We start from the raw sequence: 12,342 nt of genomic DNA on the forward strand, positions 1-12,342 counted from the left end.
TGGGAAAAAAAATCTGACTGGAAAATTCAAACTCACACAAACAAATTCATGGACAAAACTATTTTTTTGTGTGGACCTGACATAAAAAAGGTTTAAATCTTTAATTTGGGGACATGCAAAATAATTAAAAGTTCTCTCCTGAACTGCACCTTCACTTCCATTTTTCTCTTCAGTTTCTTTATTTTGCCCTGTTATCCATCTCTCTCATGACTTTAATACTCAAGATTGAACAAAACTATACTTTACAATACAATACTCTACAATACTACAATATCTTTATAGAAAAATCCTAATACTGTACACGAGTCATGTTTTTCCCTTACAAAAAATTACCATGCTTTTATTAGCCTATATAAATGTAAAATAACCTTGTTTTGTTTTTGTTTTGCAAATGGATTTGTATTTATTTTTAAATAAATACATTTGTAAAATAATTTTACATTTTTGGTTATCACAGTTAAACAATAGTAACCATTTTCTCTGGATTTATAGTTAAATATTAAAATGTAAATTTTCGTAAGGGTCGTGTTGTTGTCTGTCGTAGCTCCCCTAAACCTATAAAAAAAAATCTGAATTTTTTTCAGCTAATTACTACTGTAACATTACAACAGATAATAATGATGTCCTTTATATAGTATTTTGAGTGATGACTGATGAGCAACGTGCTGCTGCTTGATTAAATAAATAAAAAAACAAAGACAAAAAAGCATCTTTACAGATGAAACTGACCTGAAACCCTGAACAGGAGTTCTGCTTCTCTCTCTCTCTCTCTCTCTCTCTCTCTCTCTCTCTCTCTCTATCTCTCTCTCTCTCACACTCTCTCTCTCTCTCGCTCTCTCTCTCTCTCTCTCTCTCTCTCTCTATCTCTCTCTCTCTCTCACACTCTCTCTCTCTCTCTCTCTCTCTCTCTCTCTATCTCTCTCTCTCTCTCTCTCACTCTCTCTCTCTCTCTCTCTCTCTCTCACTCTCTCTCTCTCTCTCTCTCTCTCTCTCTCACACTCTCTCTCTCTCTCTCTCTCTCTCTCTATCTCTCTCTCTCTCTCACACTCTCTCTCTCTCTCTCTCTCTCTCTCTCTATCTCTCTCTCTCTCTCACACTCTCTCTCTCTCTCTCTCTCACACTCTCTCTCTCTCTCTCTCTCTCTCTCTATCTCTCTCTCTCTCTCACACTCTCTCTCTCTCTCTCTCTCACTCTCTCTCTCTCTCTCTCTCTCCCTCTCAAAAAATTCAAAAATTCAAATGAGCTTTATTAGCATGACTGTGAAACACAATGTTGCCAAAGCATCAACATATTATATATAAGTAATAAAACAAACAAACAAAACATATATGTACAGATCATGTCATAAATAAACACAATTTATCCTAATAAATGAATAAATGCAGTCGGTCTCTCTAGAGAATTAGCTGACTCTGGCGTTGTGAATAGCTAACACATATTAGCCGCTAGTGCAGCTGTACTATCATCTTCTCCCAGTAAGAAGAACATTTTGTCAGTGTCGCTCAGTTCAGAGAATGATGGAATTAAGATTTCAAACCTGGGCAGAAAGGTTTCTCTTATACTGGTGTATTTAGAGCAGAAGAGCAGAAAGTGTTCCTCATCCTCGATGTGCTGTAGGTCACAGTGTCTACAGATCCTCTGCTCTCTCTCCGTCCATGTTTGTCTATGTCTTCCTCTCTCTATCTCTAGATCATGGTCACTTAATCTGTATTTGGAGAGGATTTGTCTTTCTTTAAAATCTTTAATAAAGAGATAACTGGCCAATTTAGTGGTTCTATTGAGGGCCGAGTAACATTGCAGTTTATTCTGGAGGGCAAAATGTGCTTTTAGTGCTTGATCATGAGTGACTTTTAGATGTTTATGGATATGGTTAATAAAAGGTTTGGGGTTGATGGGGAGTATATTCTGATGGATGAGTTGAAGAGCGAGTGAGTTCAGAGGATGAGGTTCTGCTGAGCTTTCATTGGCGAGGAGGGCTTTATATTGCACTGACTCTGGGTCAGACTGATGGAGGTGATGCCAGAACTGAACACATCTCTTCTGGATCTCCATGTTCAGCGGGTACAGGCCCAGCTCAGCCCTGCAGGCCGCAGTGGACGTGTTTCTGTGAACCCCCAGAATATTTTTGCCAATTTCCAATTGTAATTTTTCTACTGATGTTTTATCCCAATTTTTAAAATTTAGTACTGGTCCCCAAATTTCACATCCATATAAAAGAATTGGTTTTATTATTGAATTATATAATTTTATCCAGGTTTTAATGGGTAATTTTAAGTGTCCACATCGTGACTTTATAGCATAGAAAGCCCTCCGAGCCTTTTCAGCGAGTGTTTTCACAGCCAGACCGAAGCGTCCCGAAGCGCTGATGTCGATGCCCAGATAGCTGTAGCTAGAGCTGTGCTGCAGGACCTGGCCTTTATACAGGAACTGGTGTTTGTGTCCCTGAGATCTGGCTTTCTTCTGGAACACCATGACTCTGGTTTTGTCCAGATTGACGGTCAGGGCCCAGTCGTGACAGTATTGTTCCAGCAGGGACAGGCTCTGCTGAAGGCCCTCAGGTGTGCGGGACAGCAGGACCAGGTCATCCGCATACAGCAGACATCTGACCTCTGACCCCTGTAGAGTGAGGCCGGGCGCAGTAGAGCTCTCCAGCGCTGACGCCAGGTCATTGATGTAGATGTTGAATAGAGTTGGGCTCAGACTGCAGCCCTGCCTCACTCCACGGCCCTGCTGGAAGAACGCGGTTCTGCGGTTACCGATCTTCACCGCACTTTTGCTGTTGGTATACAGAGATTTAATAATGTCAAATGTTTTTCCGCCAATGCCAATTTGTAGGATTTTGTACAGTAGACCATCATGCCAAATTGAATCAAATGCTTTTTTAAAGTCTACAAAACATGCAAATATTTTCCTTTGTTTGTGGTTGATGTTCTTGTTGATTAGAGTGTGGAGAGAGTAGATGTGGTCAGATGTGCGATGTTTTGGTAAAAAGCCAATCTGTGCTTTATTTAAGATGTTGTGTGCTGAGATGTGTGAGACGATGCGTGTGTGTATGATACTGCAGAACAGTTTCCCCAACACACTGCCCACACTTATCCCGCGGTAGTTATTGGGGTCGAATCGATCGCCGCTCTTAAATATGGGGGTGATGAGTCCCTCAGACCAGATCTCAGGGAAGTGTCCGGACCAGTGTCTCTCTCTCTCTCACTCTCTCTCTCTCTCTCTCTCTATCTCTCTCTCTCTCTCACACTCTCTCTCTCTCTCTCTCTCTCTCACTCTCTCTCTCTCTCTCTCTCTCTCCCTCTCTCTCTCTCTCTCTCTCTCTCTCTCTCTCTCTCTCTCGCATTGATTACTCTGAGTCTGATCCAAACCGTTTGGCGGAGGCGCGGAGAGCGCGCGAGTCATGACTAATAACAATTCATGACTTATTAGAGATTTAATTATCAAATGGCGGATTCGCAAATGATCGCTTTAGTACATTCGGCAGGCAATTATACAATATTGATATTAAATAGTGGAGCAAAATCGGCTGCCAGGCCACCGGGAATTGTCCCGGTTCTCCCAGTGTCCAGTCCGCGCCTGATTTCCACAGACACGCGGAACGTGCAGGAGTCATATATTGCATTTTTGGGGCTTAATATTCACAGACACTAGTCCATGTCATGTTTTGATTCAAGTGTACTGACCTACTTTTGATTTAGTCATCCAAAATGTGGCATATTCCGTCCGCGTTAGTCATTCCGTTTTTATGACTGGATTCTACGAACCAGACTGTGTTTCCGCATCCCGGAAATTATTAAAGCGGTATGTCTCAGAATAGTCAGTGCAATTTGGGAAAGAAATCAGTTAAATCTGTATGTGGATGTGTGTAAATATTCAAATGTAATCCCCTTTGTAATCGTAAAAAATTTCATAAGTAACTGTAATTTAATTACTCATTTTTTCGTAGTAACTGTAACTAATTACAGTTACAATAATTTTGTAATTAAATTAGGTAACGCAGTTACATGTAACTAGTTACTCCCCAACACTGTAAATAATGACAACCAATCAGAATCCATCCTGCTTTAAAGAGCTTGATCATTTAAAGTTAAGTTAAAATTAATCTGTAAATGGGTCTTAAGACAAGACATCACCCTCTTATCAATGACTCAGATTATATAAACTTGCAATATCAGTGACAAAAAAAGACGAAATTGAAATATGTGTGTGTGTGTGTGTGTGTGTGTGTCTGTTTGCGGTTGCCAGATCTCAAGATATTCAATCACCCAATCAGAGATTTTCTTTTAAAATAAATAATTTTCTGCCCTTTGTTTCACCTAATATTCCCAATCTGGCAACAACTGTTTTATTTAATATTCCCAATCTGGCAACAATGTCTCTGCTCTGAGGAAAAAAATGCTGATGAACTAAATATATATATATATATATATATATATATATATATATATATATATATATATATATATATATATATATATATATATATGTATGTATGGCGATCTCCATTGCTGTATTCTGCTCAAATGTAAGTGTAATAAAGGCAGTCTGTGTTGCTTCTCAAGGCCATTTGCGCAGTTTACTGCGATTAAATCTGTGAGCAAGCCTACTCAGTGATGAACTGCAATAAACCCAAACATTTGTCTCTTCATGTCAAAGTGCAATAAATGAGATGAAACGTAAAAAGACATTTCTCTAATGACAACAATCGTGATTATAATTTTGCTTTAACAGTTCGACCACTGTCCACTGTTTTCATGGACTAAACCTTGACTAAGAATAAACGTGATAAATCTGAACAGTCTGAATGATGATGATCTGAGAAGCGCTCTGAGGGGACAGGACACGTGTGGACACACCTGAGAGGTGATCCCGCACCAGAAGTTTGAGTACGCCGCTCTGGACTCCAGCATGGGTGCCACGATCGTCTTATTCTCCTGCATCAGCTGCCATAAAACACCCCGGCTGGTCAGCAGGTTATCACAGTCCACCATCTGCACACAGACACGTCTGTTTCACTGATCGATTCACAGAGACTCCCCGTTACATCACTTACATTTACATCCGAGAACAAAAAAAGATGCATCGTTTTAAACCGATCCCAAAAATGGCATCTTTTAACAAAGTACAGTTAATAAAAAATATATTTATTTTTACTAATTTTACTATTGAAACATACTTTTAAAGAATATGTGAATGTAGTGTTTTAGACACTCAAGAGCAGGTTATTAACAGTTGAATGAAAGTGTATTAGTTTAGATTTATATTAGTTTAGAGTGGACTTTATAGTACGTCTTTATATGTCATTAATTACTAGATAAGAGTCAAGCACTGCTGAATGTACGCACAAAAACAGTTATGGCCAACTAAAATACTGTTTAATGTCATTTCTACTGAAACTGTATGTCATGTATTCATAATTATACATAACTTACAATGAAGTACATTTAAAATGTATTAACTTGTATTATTATGAATTTGGATTTTGGGCTTATGAATCAGAAAAAAATAAAATAAAATCAAAGTTAATGTTTTTTAGTAAGTTATTATTGGAGAACACTTTAAAAGAAAATACCATTTCAGTCGTTGTGCTTCTCTGTAGTTATTACAAGCTATTTCTGAGTAAAATTTAAAACAGTGCAGTCTGAATCAAGAGATGCCTAAAACAAAACAAAAAAACTGTTTATTTTATGTTGGTTACTAAAGATAAAACTCGATGCTAGTGCCCAGAAAAGAAGTTGAACTGTCATCATATGGCAGTGGTTTTGAGAGTGTGTATGATCTTACACTGGCACAGAGCGCTTCAGCTGAAGCACACACAGACACTGAGACACAGAGCTGATCACAGAGCAGCAGAAATAACACTGAGGGGGCTTCCCTTAATTTTTTTAATTTGAGATCAAACAGCTGGAAAAAAACAGATCTCAGTATGTGAACTTTTTTTAACCAAGTAACCCTTTAGTATGAACACTATGAATGTTTATTAATGTATTTTTTCTTGCTCTCTTTCCCCCCCCCCTAGCCACATGATGACCAATAAAACAGTTTGAGACATATCTGCAGTGTCAGTGTGCTTTTATTAAGTAAAATATTGTGTTGTGATTGCATCTCTGACAGCTGCGCCAGCTGGGTGGTCAAGTGTGATGGGGTCAATTTCATCAGGGAGAAGCTGGTTTTGTGGTGGTACTCGCTCCTTTCTGATAGTGGCTATATTATGCAGAATGGCACATGCAACCACTATCTGTGATGCCCGCTCTGGTGACACTCTTAAACGCCTAAGGCAGTTGAAACGTGCCTTTAGGATGCCAAAGGTCATCTCGATCTTAACCCTGGTTTTACTGAGGGCCACATCGAAGCAGTTTTGTGGCCCTGTCTGAGGGTCAGCATAGGGGGTTAGCATGCATAACCTCGATCTCCAACCAACAGGCCATCAAAAAGCCCTGTCATAGAACAGGAAAGGGGAAAATTGTGTAAGTTTTGCTATTAAAATTAAAACTTTAAAGTGTACTGTACCAAATTTAACTTAACGGAAAATTTGTGAGTCATGCACAGAGCCAGGCCATTTGGCATCCAAACTTGTGATCATGCATTCATGATCACAAGTCATCTGCAGATGAAATGTACAGTAAATAATTGTCCTATCTGTTACTTACTATTTATTTAAAGATTGATCTCAATGCAAAATAAATAATAATTTCACATAGGCTATATAGTAGCCCTACCTGAACATTAGGGCTGTGAAAGGACTTTCTGTTCCCATAATCTGCCTCATGTTCTCCGAGAGCTGTGGAGATTGCAATGTGTGCAGTCTATTGCTCCTATGACTCTAGGGAATCCGATCATAGGAATTAAAAATATATATTTAAAATCATTCTTAACAGGTAGCTACTGCAGACTACTGTATAACAGATTTCTAAGTGTGAAATATGCTTTTTTGAAGACGAAAAAAAAATGAGTGTGAAATGTTAAATTTGTTCATGTGATGTCACCCTATCAAGATATCTTACCGGCAATTTTATAAAAGCCCTCTTTTATGGACATGGTCGATAAATGTCCAGGGAACACAATGAAGCTGTTTATGAAGCCCTGCAGAGCGAGGACCACCTTTCGAATGGTTCGACAGACCGTGTTTTTCCCTAGATTCTCTGCATCCCCGACCGCATACAAGTATATACCACTTGCAAAAAAACGCAACACAATACATACCATTTGCGGTACAGTAAGGGCATGGCTTCGACGAGTCACATTTGTTATGTGCGGCTCAAGAAGTTCACAAAGATAAGACATTCCTTCCGCGGAAAATCTGTATTTTTCATGCAAGTAAGTATCAGGAAAGTCTAATGGATTTTGTCTGTCACTTAAAACTCTTTCTATATGAAGTGCTCGTCTAACAATTCGCGCGGAGATGTCCACATTGCAACAGTGAACAGACGCTGGGAATTAGTTACGTCACCTATATGTTTCTTTGCTCACAGCTGATTGGTCAAACTTCAGTCAGAGATCTTGAATCCAGAACATAACCTGCCCCGGAGCAGGTTAGCCGTGCAGCGTAAGATATCATGGCAACGGACACCGATTAAAGCCGAGCTACTTTCATAGTCCCTAAAACCCAGGGTTGGCGGAAACTAAGCTAAAACATAGCTGGCTAGCCACCTAATCCGGCTTCATGGTACAGGCCCCGGATCTCCATCAGGATTGTGTTTGATGATCTGAATGCTTCCAGTATTCACACTAAACTTGCAAAGAGAAAAAATACATAATTAGGTTTAGAGATCTGAAGAAACACTAGAAAGCTTCAGAAACAAATGATTGTTTGTAAATAATGTGATATTTTGGTTTGCATCCAAAACAATAAATTACATGCAGAAAAAACATGTTTTCAAGTTTTCAACCAAAATTACTTTATTATACAATTACTACGGTATATATATATTCAAAAGTTTGGTGTCAAAAATACATTTAAAAGAAATTAATATTTTATTAATGAAGGATGCATTCAATTTATCAAAAGTGACAGTAAAGACATGTATGTTACAAAAGATTTATTTCAAATAAATGCTGTTCTTTTGAACTTCTCATTAAACAAAAATGTGAAAAATAAAATGTATCAGTTTCCGAAAAAAATTATTGTGCAGCTCAACTGTGTTCAACATTGATAATAATCAGAGATGTTTCTTGAGCAGTAAATCATCATCTTAGAGTGATTTCTGAAGATCATGTGACATTGAAGACGGGAGGAATGATGCTGAAAATACAGCGGAGCATCACAGAAATACATTACAGTTTAACAGATATTAACATAGAAAATATCCATTTTAAAATAGTAATAATATTTCATAATATTACTGTTTTTATTTTTTTGTGATCAAATACAGCCAGCCTTGATAAGAATATACTTCTTTCAGAAACATAAAAATAATATCCGACTCCAATCCTAGAATTAGTATCATATATTATATATAATTATGGCGATTATACTGTGTGTGTAAAGTCACCTCTGGGATGTGGCTGCCCGATTCATCGAAGCGTTTGTTTGAGAATTAAAGCCATTAAGACCAAAAGGCCCCAAACCGCCGCGGGCTCGTCCACACACACCCAACACACTTCCAGAGTTTGCCTCCAGCATGATATTAATAAGATGTGAAGCTTTATTAACATGTACACCTACCCCGACCCTGAACCTGCTCTTACAGTGGGAGAAATATATAAATGTGCAGTGTTGGTGTCATTATTAGTCAGATCCCCAGCGTGTCTGTGTTACTGGTAAACATGATGGTGTATGTGCAGTCAGTGTTTTTGTTGATTTTTGTTTCAAACTTTAGCATTCATGCAACTGCTTTTGTTACAGAGAGACCGTAACAGACGACTACAAACCAGAATACTGAATTATAGGAGATTAAATGTTGTCTGATCAAAGACGTTTCCGTTTGCTGAAGAGCTAGCGAGCGCTGAACCCGCCCACCTGTCTTTCTGGGAGTCTCGGACCACATGTGGTTTCATTCTGGTCTGTTTGTGGCAGCGACAGAAACCCCGGCGGTTCGGTTTCAGTTATTAACCACACGCTGAGAGAAATACTTCATTTCTGACTCTTTGAACAGACTGAATCGAAGATGCCACGATGTCAGAAACGTTTTACATCCAGCGGCTCCACGCCAATCTGTGCAGATGATGTTTTAAACTCACCAGCTTTCACATTAAAGGAAGAGTTCACACACAGTTGCAGTGATTTTTTCTAGTACTCATTTAAAGCCCGTTCACACCAAGAATGATAACTGTTTTGCCACAGATTTGTCCTCTGCCACTTTAAATGTTTCCACTCTTTAAAGTCAGGTGCTGATTGGCTGTCCTTGTCTTTATCATTCATCAGAACCATGTTTCCTTACATCGGACTAAAGGAGAATAGTTTTATATAATCCTCTAGAAGGAAACTTGGCTCTGAATTGACAAAAAAGGCTGGTTTTCAAAGTTGGAAATAATCAGCTGATGAGCTCTAGTTGAAGGACAATCACTTTTTCATTTATATTTTCATTAAAACGATATTTGGGCATGCGACTTAAAACATACTTCAAATATACTTTTAGTATGCTGAATATAATTATTTACAGAATTGGACAATACAATTAGTTGGGAAAGTTGCTCTAAAAAATTAATTAATTACTTGCTACAAATTACATCTTTAACAGTGTAATCAGATTACTTTTCTAATTACGTTCTCTAAAATGTGTTACATTACATATTACTAATTACTTTCTAAACCAGGTGAACATTGCAAGTATCGACAAGAAACTGCTCTTTTAATTCTTTAAAATAAATATTAAATTGCAGATAATATTCCTGAACTGACCAAAGTATTTCATGGGAGAAGGTTGCATTAAAACATACATTTTAACATTATTTACACTGACATTAATATTAGAACAATAGACATACAGTTACAAAATCCACTCTTGATTTATATGGGATTGTTCACGTATTAAATGCTATTACACCAAAAGTAATGTAATTTAACCGACAGAAATACGGAGCGACGCTGGGTGGCCCCTGGAGCCGATTTAAAGGGAAGGGCTTCTTCCTAAAAAAGAAAGATTGTGATACAAAAAATGCAGAAAATTCCAGTCCTCACAATCATCTTGTAACTCACAGCGAGATTATAATAACCAGTAATTAAATTGTAATTAAACTCTACAAACTGGACTGTTCGCCTTTAATTTCGCGGCCCCTTTAAGAAAAGCAGCCGCTCTCGGTTAGAACCTGAACAGAAAGTTTGTGGGCGTGGCGAACATACACTTACATACGGGACATGTATACAAGCGAAGTAACCAATAAATATAGATTACAAACACACTGATGACATCTGCTGGTCACAGTTCTGTAAATGCAACACAAAGACTCGACTCCACCAACTAATTTTATACCATGACACTGCTACTACTATCTTTTATTTTTAATTGAAGGGCATTGTATAATATGATACGGAAATGGCTAATATATATAAAGATAACCCTACCCTTAATCTTAACTATCACACAAACCTGTTTATATTGTATAACCTCCCTCCCCTATGCTTTTGCATTTCGAGTTGAATGTGAATCTCATGTCAGATTCCAATAAAGGATTAAATAATCTGATAACATCAGGCAGGAATAATGGGGAAAAGTCTACAAACCGTGTGTGTTTAAACACTCTCTGAAAGTCTCTACATTGTTCCATGTGCTTAAGTCTTTGTGGGTCCAGTACATTTGTCATTTAACCAACCAGGGTTGCATTACCCAAAAGCAACCACAATGACAAGTTCTGTCGTTCTCACGTCCCAGTTCATCCTGTCATGGTTTACTCTCACATCAGGAGATGGGTAGCTCGTTTTTAACTAGTTAAACTGAGTTACAAAACTCAACTGTTGAGTGTAACACTTTCTGTTTGACATATAATCATATAGATTTGTAGTTTTTCAGTGTCATCATTTAAAACGTAACAGCCTCAAGCTCAGTGGACAGAGAGAAGAATCAGAGATGAGTTTAACAAACTCCTGCAGTTCCTCAGAAAGAATGAAGAAGAGAAGGAAAAGAGAGGGAAGATGAAGAGGAAAATACATTAGCTCTCAGAAAAACTGTAGGAGGTGGAGATTATAACAGCATTATGAACAGGTATTTTTTGTTTGTTTTCTAGAATAAAATTTGAAAATATACAATTCAGTATAAACATTTTTTAAATGTGTGTGTGTGAGTGTGTGTGTGTGTTTAAGGGCTAAACAGACACTTCCAGATTCAGAACTGAGCCCAGAAGCTCTTATCAATGCTCAGAAACATCTGGGCAACCTCAGCTACCAAGTCGAGGAGAAGATGAAGGACATCTGTTCCTACTCTGTGAGTTACTGATGCCTAGATGTTTTTTTTTTTTTTTTTTTTTTTTTTTTTTTTCATATGAATGTGTGCTTTGTATATTTATTATGTGTGTATAAATACACACACATGCATGTATATATTTCAGAAAAATATCTTATGCTTATATATTAAATATATTTATTTATAATATAAATTATATAAATATAGACATAGATATTTTCAAAACATATACTGTATGTTTTTTTAATTTATATATGCATACTAATTATACACAGAACACACACAGATTTCATACAAACATAAACATTTATTTTGGATGCGATTAATCGCGATTAATCATTTTACAGCACTACTGATTTACATGTTTCCAGAAAATAAATCTGAACGTTGGATTAAGCCAGGTTCAAAAATCTTGTTTGGTTTTGTAGAAATATTACAGTTAAAGGGGGAATTTTGGGTTTCTCTGTTTATCACCCCATAAATCTCAAAATACAGACATATAAGGTGTGCTTTTAGAAAAGCCTCACATCAGACCAGTGCATGAAAACACAACGGTTTAGTCTTAGATTGACTGACTGATGATATTTTGGTCTAATCTCTCCAGACCCCGTGATCCTGAATCCAAACGCAGCTCCTCCAGAAGTTTCCATGTTAAGTGACCTGACCTCCGTGACCTCATGTGTCCATCAGCAGGACGAGCACAACTCTCTTCCTCTGCATAGGAGCAGTATGGTGTTTGGGAGCGTGGGATACAGCAGTGGCGTTCAGACGAGGTGGGAAACAGTCTCCACTGGAGCCTTGGAGTGTGTCTTGGATCAGAGGATAGATCTATTGTGTAAATGTTGAACCCTGCAGATGGCTTCTGGGGTCTCAGACGTGATGGAGGTGTAAACAGATTCCTGAACACTACAATTACATTCAAGCTGATAAGAAGGGAGGATGGTGGAGGAATGTGAGCTATTCTGATGAAAGGCAATGTCTTATTTTCTTACCCACTTTC

At 37.9% G+C, this 12,342-nt stretch overlaps 2 pseudogenes; one reads left to right on the plus strand and one right to left on the minus strand.

Annotated features, from left to right (window-relative positions):
- LOC132142869 (NACHT, LRR and PYD domains-containing protein 12-like) overlaps positions 1-12,342 on the plus strand; it is a 52,091-nt pseudogene that overhangs the window by 26,849 nt on the left and 12,900 nt on the right.
- Positions 6,080-7,561, minus strand: LOC132142104 (putative nuclease HARBI1; annotated as a pseudogene).

Source organism: Carassius carassius, chromosome 6 (assembly GCF_963082965.1).
Source record: "Carassius carassius chromosome 6, fCarCar2.1, whole genome shotgun sequence".
Classification (NCBI taxonomy): domain Eukaryota; kingdom Metazoa; phylum Chordata; class Actinopteri; order Cypriniformes; family Cyprinidae; genus Carassius; species Carassius carassius.